The sequence below is a fragment of the Phasianus colchicus genome, chromosome 4, assembly GCF_987193195.1.
Source record: "Phasianus colchicus chromosome 4, bPhaCol1.hap1.1, whole genome shotgun sequence".
Lineage (NCBI taxonomy): Eukaryota > Metazoa > Chordata > Aves > Galliformes > Phasianidae > Phasianus > Phasianus colchicus.
This window is the reverse complement of record NC_143439.1, coordinates 1,015,729-1,032,239: the sequence shown is the minus strand read 5'-3', so window position 1 is coordinate 1,032,239 and position 16,511 is coordinate 1,015,729.

The window sequence follows — 16,511 nt, the reverse complement described above, 5'->3', positions numbered from 1 at the left end:
TTGAGGAGTGTAAAGCAGCATTTTGGTTAGAAAATGGGAGCTCTTCCTAAGAGCAGTGCTATTTCTGGGAGAAAAGGAGCTCTACTGGGCATAAAAATGGTGTATCTGTGATAAAATGCCACATTTCTGAAAGAAACTGTCCTCTTGCGGAGTGTAATGCTGTATGTTCCGGAGGAAATGGGAAATACTCAGCAGAGTCCTGGTATTTCTGGGAGAAGAGGTCTGATGTGGGGGGGGGAAGGTGATGTATCTGTGAGAGAGCTGGTGTTTCTGGGAGAAAATGCCAGGTATTGGTGAGGAAACAGATGCTAGAGAGGGAAAAGGCCATCCCTTTGGGAGAGAAGTGGTATTTCTGGGAGAAAATGCCCCAAATCGGGGAGTAAGTGTCATCCTGAGGCGTGTCATGGAGTAGATTTGGGAGGAAATGGAGGTGTTTCACAGAGTAGCGGCACTTCTGGGAGAAAATGTCCTCAGTGGGAAAGACAATGTCCTCTTGAGGGAAGAAAACAGGTCTTTCTTACAGCAAATGTCATCCAATTGGGAGAAAATCTCCTCTCTTGGGGAGAAAAGTGGTCTTTCTGAGAGAAGGTGTCCTCTTCTTGGCTGCAAGTGTCCCATTTGGCATTGTCATGGAGGCTTTTTGGGGAGAAAGCGTGTGGCAGTTGTAAGAGAAGGGGTATTTCTGGGAGCAAATCTCCTCTTTTTGGAAGAGAAGGTGAAATTTCCAAGGGAAAAGTGGCATTTCTGGGAGGAAATGACATAGCTGGGGGAGAAAAGTGGGAACCGGTGGGAAAGAAGATCTTGTACTGGAGAGCAACGGTGGTCTTTTTGGTGTGCCAAGTGGTCTCTTGGGGAGACAACGTGGTAAATAGGGGAGACAATGTCCTCTGGAGGAGTGTCAAGTAGTATTTGGGAGAGCAAACGTCAGGTATTTCTCGGAAACCGGCTGTTTCTGGGAGATAGTAGCAGACTTGGTTGGAAAATGACAGGTGTTTGTGAGAAAGCTGGTATTTTGGGGAAAAAAGGCCGTTTTTTAAAGAATAAGCTGGCATTTCTGGGAGAATATGTCCCATCTTTGGGAGAAAACGGGTGTATGTGGGAGAAAATGTCGTGTATTTGGGAGAAAGCTGGTGTATGTGGGAGAAAAGGCCATTGTGATGGGAGTCAGTGTGATCTTGAGGAGTGGAAAGCAGTATTCTTGAGATGAAACGTGAGGTATTTCTAAGAGTCCTGGTATTTCTGGGAGAAAATGTCTTGTTTTGGAGAGCCAAAGTCCCATTTTGGGGGCAGAAGCTGGTATTTCTGTGACACTGCCATCTTGATGGGGGTAAGTGTGATCTTGAGGAGTGTAAAGCAGCATTTTGGTTAGAAAATGGGAGCTCTTCCTAAGAGCAGTGCTATTTCTGGGAGAAAAGGAGCTCTACTGGGCATAAAAATGGTGTATCTGTGATAAAATGCCACGTTTCTGAAAGAAACTGTCCTCTTGCGGAGTGTAATGCTGTATGTTCCGGAGGAAATGGGAAATACTCAGCAGAGTCCTGGTATTTCTGGGAGAAGAGGTCTGATGTGGGGGGGGGAAGGTGATGTATCTGTGAGAGAGCTGGTGTTTCTGGGAGAAAATGCCAGGTATTGGTGAGGAAACAGATGCTAGAGAGGGAAAAGGCCATCCCTTTGGGAGAGAAGTGGTATTTCTGGGAGAAAATGCCCCAAATCGGGGAGTAAGTGTCATCCTGAGGCGTGTCATGGAGTAGATTTGGGAGGAAATGGAGGTGTTTCACAGAGTAGCGGCACTTCTGGGAGAAAATGTCCTCAGTGGGAAAGACAATGTCCTCTTGAGGGAAGAAAACGGGTCTTTCTTACAGCAAATGTCATCCAATTGGGAGAAAATCTCCTCTCTTGGGGAGAAAAGTGGTCTTTCTGAGAGAAGGTGTCCTCTTCTTGGCTGCAAGTGTCCCATTTGGCATTGTCATGGAGGCTTTTTGGGGAGAAAGCGTGTGGCAGTTGTAAGAGAAGGGGTATTTCTGGGAGCAAATCTCCTCTTTTCGGAAGAGAAGGTGAAATTTCCAAGGGAAAAGTGGCATTTCTGGGAGGAAATGACATAGCTGGGGGAGAAAAGTGGGAACCGGTGGGAAAGAAGATCTTGTACTGGAGAGCAACGGTGGTCTTTTTGGTGTGCCAAGTGGTCTCTTGGGGAGACAACGTGGTAAATAGGGGAGACAATGTCCTCTGGAGGAGTGTCAAGTAGTATTTGGGAGAGCAAACGTCAGGTATTTCTCGGAAACCGGCTGTTTCTGGGAGATAGTAGCAGACTTGGTTGGAAAATGACAGGTGTTTGTGAGAAAGCTGGTATTTTGGGGAAAAAAGGCCGTTTTTTAAAGAATAAGCTGGCATTTCTGGGAGAATATGTCCCATCTTTGGGAGAAAACGGGTGTATGTGGGAGAAAATGTCGTGTATTTGGGAGAAAGCTGGTGTATGTGGGAGAAAAGGCCATTGTGATGGGAGTCAGTGTGATCTTGAGGAGTGGAAAGCAGTATTCTTGAGATGAAACGTGAGGTATTTCTAAGAGTCCTGGTATTTCTGGGAGAAAATGTCTTGTTTTGGAGAGCCAAAGTCCCATTTTGGGGGCAGAAGCTGGTATTTCTGTGACACTGCCATCTTGATGGGGGTAAGTGTGATCTTGAGGAGTGTAAAGCAGCATTTTGGTTAGAAAATGGGAGCTCTTCCTAAGAGCAGTGCTATTTCTGGGAGAAAAGGAGCTCTACTGGGCATAAAAATGGTGTATCTGTGATAAAATGCCACGTTTCTGAAAGAAACTGTCCTCTTGCGGAGTGTAATGCTGTATGTTCCGGAGGAAATGGGAAATATTCAGCAGAGTCCTGGTATTTCTGGGAGAAGAGGTCTGATGTGGGGGGGGGAAGGTGATGTATCTGTGAGAAAGCTGGTGTTTCTGGGAGAAAATGCCAGGTATTGGTGAGGAAACAGATGCTAGAGAGGGAAAAGGCCATCCCTTTGGGAGAGAAGTGGTATTTCTGGGAGAAAATGCCCCAAATCGGGGAGTAAGTGTCATCCTGAGGCGTGTCATGGAGTAGATTTGGGAGGAAATGGAGGTGTTTCACAGAGTAGCGGCACTTCTGGGAGAAAATGTCCTCAGTGGGAAAGACAATGTCCTCTTGAGGGAAGAAAACGGGTCTTTCTTACAGCAAATGTCATCCAATTGGGAGAAAATCTCCTCTCTTGGGGAGAAAAGTGGTCTTTCTGAGAGAAGGTGTCCTCTTCTTGGCTGCAAGTGTCCCATTTGGCATTGTCATGGAGGCTTTTTGGGGAGAAAGCGTGTGGCAGTTGTAAGAGAAGGGGTATTTCTGGGAGCAAATCTCCTCTTTTTGGAAGAGAAGGTGAAATTTCCAAGGGAAAAGTGGCATTTCTGGGAGGAAATGACATAGCTGGGGGAGAAAAGTGGGAACCGGTGGGAAAGAAGATCTTGTACTGGAGAGCAACGGTGGTCTTTTTGGTGTGCCAAGTGGTCTCTTGGGGAGACAACGTGGTAAATAGGGGAGACAATGTCCTCTGGAGGAGTGTCAAGTAGTATTTGGGAGAGCAAACGTCAGGTATTTCTCGGAAACCGGCTGTTTCTGGGAGATAGTAGCAGACTTGGTTGGAAAATGACAGGTGTTTGTGAGAAAGCTGGTATTTTGGGGAAAAAAGGCCGTTTTTTAAAGAATAAGCTGGCATTTCTGGGAGAATATGTCCCATCTTTGGGAGAAAACGGGTGTATGTGGGAGAAAATGTCGTGTATTTGGGAGAAAGCTGGTGTATGTGGGAGAAAAGGCCATTGTGATGGGAGTCAGTGTGATCTTGAGGAGTGGAAAGCAGTATTCTTGAGATGAAACGTGAGGTATTTCTAAGAGTCCTGGTATTTCTGGGAGAAAATGTCTTGTTTTGGAGAGCCAAAGTCCCATTTTGGGGGCAGAAGCTGGTATTTCTGTGACACTGCCATCTTGATGGGGGTAAGTGTGATCTTGAGGAGTGTAAAGCAGCATTTTGGTTAGAAAATGGGAGCTCTTCCTAAGAGCAGTGCTATTTCTGGGAGAAAAGGAGCTCTACTGGGCATAAAAATGGTGTATCTGTGATAAAATGCCACGTTTCTGAAAGAAACTGTCCTCTTGCGGAGTGTAATGCTGTATGTTCCGGAGGAAATGGGAAATACTCAGCAGAGTCCTGGTATTTCTGGGAGAAGAGGTCTGATGTGGGGGGGGGAAGGTGATGTATCTGTGAGAGAGCTGGTGTTTCTGGGAGAAAATGCCAGGTATTGGTGAGGAAACAGATGCTAGAGAGGGAAAAGGCCATCCCTTTGGGAGAGAAGTGGTATTTCTGGGAGAAAATGCCCCAAATCGGGGAGTAAGTGTCATCCTGAGGCGTGTCATGGAGTAGATTTGGGAGGAAATGGAGGTGTTTCACAGAGTAGCGGCACTTCTGGGAGAAAATGTCCTCAGTGGGAAAGACAATGTCCTCTTGAGGGAAGAAAACAGGTCTTTCTTACAGCAAATGTCATCCAATTGGGAGAAAATCTCCTCTCTTGGGGAGAAAAGTGGTCTTTCTGAGAGAAGGTGTCCTCTTCTTGGCTGCAAGTGTCCCATTTGGCATTGTCATGGAGGCTTTTTGGGGAGAAAGCGTGTGGCAGTTGTAAGAGAAGGGGTATTTCTGGGAGCAAATCTCCTCTTTTCGGAAGAGAAGGTGAAATTTCCAAGGGAAAAGTGGCATTTCTGGGAGGAAATGACATAGCTGGGGGAGAAAAGTGGGAACCGGTGGGAAAGAAGATCTTGTACTGGAGAGCAACGGTGGTCTTTTTGGTGTGCCAAGTGGTCTCTTGGGGAGACAACGTGGTAAATAGGGGAGACAATGTCCTCTGGAGGAGTGTCAAGTAGTATTTGGGAGAGCAAACGTCAGGTATTTCTCGGAAACCGGCTGTTTCTGGGAGATAGTAGCAGACTTGGTTGGAAAATGACAGGTGTTTGTGAGAAAGCTGGTATTTTGGGGAAAAAAGGCCGTTTTTTAAAGAATAAGCTGGCATTTCTGGGAGAATATGTCCCATCTTTGGGAGAAAACGGGTGTATGTGGGAGAAAATGTCGTGTATTTGGGAGAAAGCTGGTGTATGTGGGAGAAAAGGCCATTGTGATGGGAGTCAGTGTGATCTTGAGGAGTGGAAAGCAGTATACTTGAGATGAAACGTGAGGTATTTCTAAGAGTCCTGGTATTTCTGGGAGAAAATGTCTTGTTTTGGAGAGCCAAAGTCCCATTTTGGGGGCAGAAGCTGGTATTTCTGTGACACTGCCATCTTGATGGGGGTAAGTGTGATCTTGAGGAGTGTAAAGCAGCATTTTGGTTAGAAAATGGGAGCTCTTCCTAAGAGCAGTGCTATTTCTGGGAGAAAAGGAGCTCTACTGGGCATAAAAATGGTGTATCTGTGATAAAATGCCACGTTTCTGAAAGAAACTGTCCTCTTGCGGAGTGTAATGCTGTATGTTCCGGAGGAAATGGGAAATATTCAGCAGAGTCCTGGTATTTCTGGGAGAAGAGGTCTGATGTGGGGGGGGGAAGGTGATGTATCTGTGAGAAAGCTGGTGTTTCTGGGAGAAAATGCCAGGTATTGGTGAGGAAACAGATGCTAGAGAGGGAAAAGGCCATCCCTTTGGGAGAGAAGTGGTATTTCTGGGAGAAAATGCCCCAAATCGGGGAGTAAGTGTCATCCTGAGGCGTGTCATGGAGTAGATTTGGGAGGAAATGGAGGTGTTTCACAGAGTAGCGGCACTTCTGGGAGAAAATGTCCTCAGTGGGAAAGACAATGTCCTCTTGAGGGAAGAAAACGGGTCTTTCTTACAGCAAATGTCATCCAATTGGGAGAAAATCTCCTCTCTTGGGGAGAAAAGTGGTCTTTCTGAGAGAAGGTGTCCTCTTCTTGGCTGCAAGTGTCCCATTTGGCATTGTCATGGAGGCTTTTTGGGGAGAAAGCGTGTGGCAGTTGTAAGAGAAGGGGTATTTCTGGGAGCAAATCTCCTCTTTTTGGAAGAGAAGGTGAAATTTCCAAGGGAAAAGTGGCATTTCTGGGAGGAAATGACATAGCTGGGGGAGAAAAGTGGGAACCGGTGGGAAAGAAGATCTTGTACTGGAGAGCAACGGTGGTCTTTTTGGTGTGCCAAGTGGTCTCTTGGGGAGACAACGTGGTAAATAGGGGAGACAATGTCCTCTGGAGGAGTGTCAAGTAGTATTTGGGAGAGCAAACGTCAGGTATTTCTCGGAAACCGGCTGTTTCTGGGAGATAGTAGCAGACTTGGTTGGAAAATGACAGGTGTTTGTGAGAAAGCTGGTATTTTGGGGAAAAAAGGCCGTTTTTTAAAGAATAAGCTGGCATTTCTGGGAGAATATGTCCCATCTTTGGGAGAAAACGGGTGTATGTGGGAGAAAATGTCGTGTATTTGGGAGAAAGCTGGTGTATGTGGGAGAAAAGGCCATTGTGATGGGAGTCAGTGTGATCTTGAGGAGTGGAAAGCAGTATTCTTGAGATGAAACGTGAGGTATTTCTAAGAGTCCTGGTATTTCTGGGAGAAAATGTCTTGTTTTGGAGAGCCAAAGTCCCATTTTGGGGGCAGAAGCTGGTATTTCTGTGACACTGCCATCTTGATGGGGGTAAGTGTGATCTTGAGGAGTGTAAAGCAGCATTTTGGTTAGAAAATGGGAGCTCTTCCTAAGAGCAGTGCTATTTCTGGGAGAAAAGGAGCTCTACTGGGCATAAAAATGGTGTATCTGTGATAAAATGCCACGTTTCTGAAAGAAACTGTCCTCTTGCGGAGTGTAATGCTGTATGTTCCGGAGGAAATGGGAAATACTCAGCAGAGTCCTGGTATTTCTGGGAGAAGAGGTCTGATGTGGGGGGGGGAAGGTGATGTATCTGTGAGAGAGCTGGTGTTTCTGGGAGAAAATGCCAGGTATTGGTGAGGAAACAGATGCTAGAGAGGGAAAAGGCCATCCCTTTGGGAGAGAAGTGGTATTTCTGGGAGAAAATGCCCCAAATCGGGGAGTAAGTGTCATCCTGAGGCGTGTCATGGAGTAGATTTGGGAGGAAATGGAGGTGTTTCACAGAGTAGCGGCACTTCTGGGAGAAAATGTCCTCAGTGGGAAAGACAATGTCCTCTTGAGGGAAGAAAACGGGTCTTTCTTACAGCAAATGTCATCCAATTGGGAGAAAATCTCCTCTCTTGGGGAGAAAAGTGGTCTTTCTGAGAGAAGGTGTCCTCTTCTTGGCTGCAAGTGTCCCATTTGGCATTGTCATGGAGGCTTTTTGGGGAGAAAGCGTGTGGCAGTTGTAAGAGAAGGGGTATTTCTGGGAGCAAATCTCCTCTTTTCGGAAGAGAAGGTGAAATTTCCAAGGGAAAAGTGGCATTTCTGGGAGGAAATGACATAGCTGGGGGAGAAAAGTGGGAACCGGTGGGAAAGAAGATCTTGTACTGGAGAGCAACGGTGGTCTTTTTGGTGTGCCAAGTGGTCTCTTGGGGAGACAACGTGGTAAATAGGGGAGACAATGTCCTCTGGAGGAGTGTCAAGTAGTATTTGGGAGAGCAAACGTCAGGTATTTCTCGGAAACCGGCTGTTTCTGGGAGATAGTAGCAGACTTGGTTGGAAAATGACAGGTGTTTGTGAGAAAGCTGGTATTTTGGGGAAAAAAGGCCGTTTTTTAAAGAATAAGCTGGCATTTCTGGGAGAATATGTCCCATCTTTGGGAGAAAACGGGTGTATGTGGGAGAAAATGTCGTGTATTTGGGAGAAAGCTGGTGTATGTGGGAGAAAAGGCCATTGTGATGGGAGTCAGTGTGATCTTGAGGAGTGGAAAGCAGTATTCTTGAGATGAAACGTGAGGTATTTCTAAGAGTCCTGGTATTTCTGGGAGAAAATGTCTTGTTTTGGAGAGCCAAAGTCCCATTTTGGGGGCAGAAGCTGGTATTTCTGTGACACTGCCATCTTGATGGGGGTAAGTGTGATCTTGAGGAGTGTAAAGCAGCATTTTGGTTAGAAAATGGGAGCTCTTCCTAAGAGCAGTGCTATTTCTGGGAGAAAAGGAGCTCTACTGGGCATAAAAATGGTGTATCTGTGATAAAATGCCACATTTCTGAAAGAAACTGTCCTCTTGCGGAGTGTAATGCTGTATGTTCCGGAGGAAATGGGAAATACTCAGCAGAGTCCTGGTATTTCTGGGAGAAGAGGTCTGATGTGGGGGGGGGAAGGTGATGTATCTGTGAGAGAGCTGGTGTTTCTGGGAGAAAATGCCAGGTATTGGTGAGGAAACAGATGCTAGAGAGGGAAAAGGCCATCCCTTTGGGAGAGAAGTGGTATTTCTGGGAGAAAATGCCCCAAATCGGGGAGTAAGTGTCATCCTGAGGCGTGTCATGGAGTAGATTTGGGAGGAAATGGAGGTGTTTCACAGAGTAGCGGCACTTCTGGGAGAAAATGTCCTCAGTGGGAAAGACAATGTCCTCTTGAGGGAAGAAAACAGGTCTTTCTTACAGCAAATGTCATCCAATTGGGAGAAAATCTCCTCTCTTGGGGAGAAAAGTGGTCTTTCTGAGAGAAGGTGTCCTCTTCTTGGCTGCAAGTGTCCCATTTGGCATTGTCATGGAGGCTTTTTGGGGAGAAAGCGTGTGGCAGTTGTAAGAGAAGGGGTATTTCTGGGAGCAAATCTCCTCTTTTTGGAAGAGAAGGTGAAATTTCCAAGGGAAAAGTGGCATTTCTGGGAGGAAATGACATAGCTGGGGGAGAAAAGTGGGAACCGGTGGGAAAGAAGATCTTGTACTGGAGAGCAACGGTGGTCTTTTTGGTGTGCCAAGTGGTCTCTTGGGGAGACAACGTGGTAAATAGGGGAGACAATGTCCTCTGGAGGAGTGTCAAGTAGTATTTGGGAGAGCAAACGTCAGGTATTTCTCGGAAACCGGCTGTTTCTGGGAGATAGTAGCAGACTTGGTTGGAAAATGACAGGTGTTTGTGAGAAAGCTGGTATTTTGGGGAAAAAAGGCCGTTTTTTAAAGAATAAGCTGGCATTTCTGGGAGAATATGTCCCATCTTTGGGAGAAAACGGGTGTATGTGGGAGAAAATGTCGTGTATTTGGGAGAAAGCTGGTGTATGTGGGAGAAAAGGCCATTGTGATGGGAGTCAGTGTGATCTTGAGGAGTGGAAAGCAGTATTCTTGAGATGAAACGTGAGGTATTTCTAAGAGTCCTGGTATTTCTGGGAGAAAATGTCTTGTTTTGGAGAGCCAAAGTCCCATTTTGGGGGCAGAAGCTGGTATTTCTGTGACACTGCCATCTTGATGGGGGTAAGTGTGATCTTGAGGAGTGTAAAGCAGCATTTTGGTTAGAAAATGGGAGCTCTTCCTAAGAGCAGTGCTATTTCTGGGAGAAAAGGAGCTCTACTGGGCATAAAAATGGTGTATCTGTGATAAAATGCCACGTTTCTGAAAGAAACTGTCCTCTTGCGGAGTGTAATGCTGTATGTTCCGGAGGAAATGGGAAATACTCAGCAGAGTCCTGGTATTTCTGGGAGAAGAGGTCTGATGTGGGGGGGGGAAGGTGATGTATCTGTGAGAGAGCTGGTGTTTCTGGGAGAAAATGCCAGGTATTGGTGAGGAAACAGATGCTAGAGAGGGAAAAGGCCATCCCTTTGGGAGAGAAGTGGTATTTCTGGGAGAAAATGCCCCAAATCGGGGAGTAAGTGTCATCCTGAGGCGTGTCATGGAGTAGATTTGGGAGGAAATGGAGGTGTTTCACAGAGTAGCGGCACTTCTGGGAGAAAATGTCCTCAGTGGGAAAGACAATGTCCTCTTGAGGGAAGAAAACGGGTCTTTCTTACAGCAAATGTCATCCAATTGGGAGAAAATCTCCTCTCTTGGGGAGAAAAGTGGTCTTTCTGAGAGAAGGTGTCCTCTTCTTGGCTGCAAGTGTCCCATTTGGCATTGTCATGGAGGCTTTTTGGGGAGAAAGCGTGTGGCAGTTGTAAGAGAAGGGGTATTTCTGGGAGCAAATCTCCTCTTTTTGGAAGAGAAGGTGAAATTTCCAAGGGAAAAGTGGCATTTCTGGGAGGAAATGACATAGCTGGGGGAGAAAAGTGGGAACCGGTGGGAAAGAAGATCTTGTACTGGAGAGCAACGGTGGTCTTTTTGGTGTGCCAAGTGGTCTCTTGGGGAGACAACGTGGTAAATAGGGGAGACAATGTCCTCTGGAGGAGTGTCAAGTAGTATTTGGGAGAGCAAACGTCAGGTATTTCTCGGAAACCGGCTGTTTCTGGGAGATAGTAGCAGACTTGGTTGGAAAATGACAGGTGTTTGTGAGAAAGCTGGTATTTTGGGGAAAAAAGGCCGTTTTTTAAAGAATAAGCTGGCATTTCTGGGAGAATATGTCCCATCTTTGGGAGAAAACGGGTGTATGTGGGAGAAAATGTCGTGTATTTGGGAGAAAGCTGGTGTATGTGGGAGAAAAGGCCATTGTGATGGGAGTCAGTGTGATCTTGAGGAGTGGAAAGCAGTATTCTTGAGATGAAACGTGAGGTATTTCTAAGAGTCCTGGTATTTCTGGGAGAAAATGTCTTGTTTTGGAGAGCCAAAGTCCCATTTTGGGGGCAGAAGCTGGTATTTCTGTGACACTGCCATCTTGATGGGGGTAAGTGTGATCTTGAGGAGTGTAAAGCAGCATTTTGGTTAGAAAATGGGAGCTCTTCCTAAGAGCAGTGCTATTTCTGGGAGAAAAGGAGCTCTACTGGGCATAAAAATGGTGTATCTGTGATAAAATGCCACGTTTCTGAAAGAAACTGTCCTCTTGCGGAGTGTAATGCTGTATGTTCCGGAGGAAATGGGAAATATTCAGCAGAGTCCTGGTATTTCTGGGAGAAGAGGTCTGATGTGGGGGGGGGAAGGTGATGTATCTGTGAGAAAGCTGGTGTTTCTGGGAGAAAATGCCAGGTATTGGTGAGGAAACAGATGCTAGAGAGGGAAAAGGCCATCCCTTTGGGAGAGAAGTGGTATTTCTGGGAGAAAATGCCCCAAATCGGGGAGTAAGTGTCATCCTGAGGCGTGTCATGGAGTAGATTTGGGAGGAAATGGAGGTGTTTCACAGAGTAGCGGCACTTCTGGGAGAAAATGTCCTCAGTGGGAAAGACAATGTCCTCTTGAGGGAAGAAAACGGGTCTTTCTTACAGCAAATGTCATCCAATTGGGAGAAAATCTCCTCTCTTGGGGAGAAAAGTGGTCTTTCTGAGAGAAGGTGTCCTCTTCTTGGCTGCAAGTGTCCCATTTGGCATTGTCATGGAGGCTTTTTGGGGAGAAAGCGTGTGGCAGTTGTAAGAGAAGGGGTATTTCTGGGAGCAAATCTCCTCTTTTTGGAAGAGAAGGTGAAATTTCCAAGGGAAAAGTGGCATTTCTGGGAGGAAATGACATAGCTGGGGGAGAAAAGTGGGAACCGGTGGGAAAGAAGATCTTGTACTGGAGAGCAACGGTGGTCTTTTTGGTGTGCCAAGTGGTCTCTTGGGGAGACAACGTGGTAAATAGGGGAGACAATGTCCTCTGGAGGAGTGTCAAGTAGTATTTGGGAGAGCAAACGTCAGGTATTTCTCGGAAACCGGCTGTTTCTGGGAGATAGTAGCAGACTTGGTTGGAAAATGACAGGTGTTTGTGAGAAAGCTGGTATTTTGGGGAAAAAAGGCCGTTTTTTAAAGAATAAGCTGGCATTTCTGGGAGAATATGTCCCATCTTTGGGAGAAAACGGGTGTATGTGGGAGAAAATGTCGTGTATTTGGGAGAAAGCTGGTGTATGTGGGAGAAAAGGCCATTGTGATGGGAGTCAGTGTGATCTTGAGGAGTGGAAAGCAGTATTCTTGAGATGAAACGTGAGGTATTTCTAAGAGTCCTGGTATTTCTGGGAGAAAATGTCTTGTTTTGGAGAGCCAAAGTCCCATTTTGGGGGCAGAAGCTGGTATTTCTGTGACACTGCCATCTTGATGGGGGTAAGTGTGATCTTGAGGAGTGTAAAGCAGCATTTTGGTTAGAAAGTGGGAGCTCTTCCTAAGAGCAGTGCTATTTCTGGGAGAAAAGGAGCTCTACTGGGCATAAAAATGGTGTATCTGTGATAAAATGCCACATTTCTGAAAGAAACTGTCCTCTTGCGGAGTGTAATGCTGTATGTTCCGGAGGAAATGGGAAATATTCAGCAGAGTCCTGGTATTTCTGGGAGAAGAGGTCTGATGTGGGGGGGAAGGTGATGTATCTGTGAGAGAGCTGGTGTTTCTGGGAGAAAATGCCAGGTATTGGTGAGGAAACAGATGCTAGAGAGGGAAAAGGCCATCCCTTTGGGAGAGAAGTGGTATTTCTGGGAGAAAATGCCCCAAATCGGGGAGTGTCATCCTGAGGCGTGTCATGGAGTAGATTTGGGAGGAAATGGAGGTGTTTCACAGAGTAGCGGCACTTCTGGGAGAAAATGTCCTCAGTGGGAAAGACAATGTCCTCTTGAGGGAAGAAAACGGGTCTTTCTTACAGCAAATGTCATCCAATTGGGAGAAAATCTCCTCTCTTGGGGAGAAAAGTGGTCTTTCTGAGAGAAGGTGTCCTCTTCTTGGCTGCAAGTGTCCCATTTGGCATTGTCATGGAGGCTTTTTGGGGAGAAAGCGTGTGGCAGTTGTAAGAGAAGGGGTATTTCTGGGAGCAAATCTCCTCTTTTTGGAAGAGAAGGTGAAATTTCCAAGGGAAAAGTGGCATTTCTGGGAGGAAATGACATAGCTGGGGGAGAAAAGTGGGAACCGGTGGGAAAGAAGATCTTGTACTGGAGAGCAACGGTGGTCTTTTTGGTGTGCCAAGTGGTCTCTTGGGGAGACAACGTGGTAAATAGGGGAGACAATGTCCTCTGGAGGAGTGTCAAGTAGTATTTGGGAGAGCAAACGTCAGGTATTTCTCGGAAACCGGCTGTTTCTGGGAGATAGTAGCAGACTTGGTTGGAAAATGACAGGTGTTTGTGAGAAAGCTGGTATTTTGGGGAAAAAAGGCCGTTTTTTAAAGAATAAGCTGGCATTTCTGGGAGAATATGTCCCATCTTTGGGAGAAAACGGGTGTATGTGGGAGAAAATGTCGTGTATTTGGGAGAAAGCTGGTGTATGTGGGAGAAAAGGCCATTGTGATGGGAGTCAGTGTGATCTTGAGGAGTGGAAAGCAGTATTCTTGAGATGAAACGTGAGGTATTTCTAAGAGTCCTGGTATTTCTGGGAGAAAATGTCTTGTTTTGGAGAGCCAAAGTCCCATTTTGGGGGCAGAAGCTGGTATTTCTGTGACACTGCCATCTTGATGGGGGTAAGTGTGATCTTGAGGAGTGTAAAGCAGCATTTTGGTTAGAAAATGGGAGCTCTTCCTAAGAGCAGTGCTATTTCTGGGAGAAAAGGAGCTCTACTGGGCATAAAAATGGTGTATCTGTGATAAAATGCCACATTTCTGAAAGAAACTGTCCTCTTGCGGAGTGTAATGCTGTATGTTCCGGAGGAAATGGGAAATACTCAGCAGAGTCCTGGTATTTCTGGGAGAAGAGGTCTGATGTGGGGGGGGGAAGGTGATGTATCTGTGAGAGAGCTGGTGTTTCTGGGAGAAAATGCCAGGTATTGGTGAGGAAACAGATGCTAGAGAGGGAAAAGGCCATCCCTTTGGGAGAGAAGTGGTATTTCTGGGAGAAAATGCCCCAAATCGGGGAGTAAGTGTCATCCTGAGGCGTGTCATGGAGTAGATTTGGGAGGAAATGGAGGTGTTTCACAGAGTAGCGGCACTTCTGGGAGAAAATGTCCTCAGTGGGAAAGACAATGTCCTCTTGAGGGAAGAAAACGGGTCTTTCTTACAGCAAATGTCATCCAATTGGGAGAAAATCTCCTCTCTTGGGGAGAAAAGTGGTCTTTCTGAGAGAAGGTGTCCTCTTCTTGGCTGCAAGTGTCCCATTTGGCATTGTCATGGAGGCTTTTTGGGGAGAAAGCGTGTGGCAGTTGTAAGAGAAGGGGTATTTCTGGGAGCAAATCTCCTCTTTTTGGAAGAGAAGGTGAAATTTCCAAGGGAAAAGTGGCATTTCTGGGAGGAAATGACATAGCTGGGGGAGAAAAGTGGGAACCGGTGGGAAAGAAGATCTTGTACTGGAGAGCAACGGTGGTCTTTTTGGTGTGCCAAGTGGTCTCTTGGGGAGACAACGTGGTAAATAGGGGAGACAATGTCCTCTGGAGGAGTGTCAAGTAGTATTTGGGAGAGCAAACGTCAGGTATTTCTCGGAAACCGGCTGTTTCTGGGAGATAGTAGCAGACTTGGTTGGAAAATGACAGGTGTTTGTGAGAAAGCTGGTATTTTGGGGAAAAAAGGCCGTTTTTTAAAGAATAAGCTGGCATTTCTGGGAGAATATGTCCCATCTTTGGGAGAAAACGGGTGTATGTGGGAGAAAATGTCGTGTATTTGGGAGAAAGCTGGTGTATGTGGGAGAAAAGGCCATTGTGATGGGAGTCAGTGTGATCTTGAGGAGTGGAAAGCAGTATTCTTGAGATGAAACGTGAGGTATTTCTAAGAGTCCTGGTATTTCTGGGAGAAAATGTCTTGTTTTGGAGAGCCAAAGTCCCATTTTGGGGGCAGAAGCTGGTATTTCTGTGACACTGCCATCTTGATGGGGGTAAGTGTGATCTTGAGGAGTGTAAAGCAGCATTTTGGTTAGAAAGTGGGAGCTCTTCCTAAGAGCAGTGCTATTTCTGGGAGAAAAGGAGCTCTACTGGGCATAAAAATGGTGTATCTGTGATAAAATGCCACATTTCTGAAAGAAACTGTCCTCTTGCGGAGTGTAATGCTGTATGTTCCGGAGGAAATGGGAAATATTCAGCAGAGTCCTGGTATTTCTGGGAGAAGAGGTCTGATGTGGGGGGGGGAAGGTGATGTATCTGTGAGAGAGCTGGTGTTTCTGGGAGAAAATGCCAGGTATTGGTGAGGAAACAGATGCTAGAGAGGGAAAAGGCCATCCCTTTGGGAGAGAAGTGGTATTTCTGGGAGAAAATGCCCCAAATCGGGGAGTAAGTGTCATCCTGAGGCGTGTCATGGAGTAGATTTGGGAGGAAATGGAGGTGTTTCACAGAGTAGCGGCACTTCTGGGAGAAAATGTCCTCAGTGGGAAAGACAATGTCCTCTTGAGGGAAGAAAACGGGTCTTTCTTACAGCAAATGTCATCCAATTGGGAGAAAATCTCCTCTCTTGGGGAGAAAAGTGGTCTTTCTGAGAGAAGGTGTCCTCTTCTTGGCTGCAAGTGTCCCATTTGGCATTGTCATGGAGGCTTTTTGGGGAGAAAGCGTGTGGCAGTTGTAAGAGAAGGGGTATTTCTGGGAGCAAATCTCCTCTTTTTGGAAGAGAAGGTGAAATTTCCAAGGGAAAAGTGGCATTTCTGGGAGGAAATGACATAGCTGGGGGAGAAAAGTGGGAACCGGTGGGAAAGAAGATCTTGTACTGGAGAGCAACGGTGGTCTTTTTGGTGTGCCAAGTGGTCTCTTGGGGAGACAACGTGGTAAATAGGGGAGACAATGTCCTCTGGAGGAGTTTCAAGTAGTATTTGGGAGAGCAAACGTCAGGTATTTCTCGGAAACCGGCTGTTTCTGGGAGATAGTAGCAGACTTGGTTGGAAAATGACAGGTGTTTGTGAGAAAGCTGGTATTTTGGGAAAAAAAGGCCGTTTTTTAAAGAATAAGCTGGCATTTCTGGGAGAATATGTCCCATCTTTGGGAGAAAACGGGTGTATGTGGGAGAAAATGTCGTGTATTTGGGAGAAAGCTGGTGTATGTGGGAGAAAAGGCCATTGTGATGGGAGTCAGTGTGATCTTGAGGAGTGGAAAGCAGTATTCTTGAGATGAAACGTGAGGTATTTCTAAGAGTCCTGGTATTTCTGGAAGAAAATGTCTTGTTTTGGAGAGCCAAAGTCCCATTTTGGGGGCAGAAGCTGGTATTTCTGTGACACTGCCATCTTGATGGGGGTAAGTGTGATCTTGAGGAGTGTAAAGCAGCATTTTGGTTAGAAAGTGGGAGCTCTTCCTAAGAGCAGTGCTATTTCTGGGAGAAAAGGAGCTCTACTGGGCATAAAAATGGTGTATCTGTGATAAAATGCCACATTTCTGAAAGAAACTGTCCTCTTGCGGAGTGTAATGCTGTATGTTCCGGAGGAAATGGGAAATATTCAGCAGAGTCCTGGTATTTCTGGGAGAAGAGGTCTGATGTGGGGGGGGGAAGGTGATGTATCTGTGAGAGAGCTGGTGTTTCTGGGAGAAAATGCCAGGTATTGGTGAGGAAACAGATGCTAGAGAGGGAAAAGGCCATCCCTTTGGGAGAGAAGTGGTATTTCTGGGAGAAAATGCCCCAAATCGGGGAGTAAGTGTCATCCTGAGGCGTGTCATGGAGTAGATTTGGGAGGAAATGGAGGTGTTTCACAGAGTAGCGG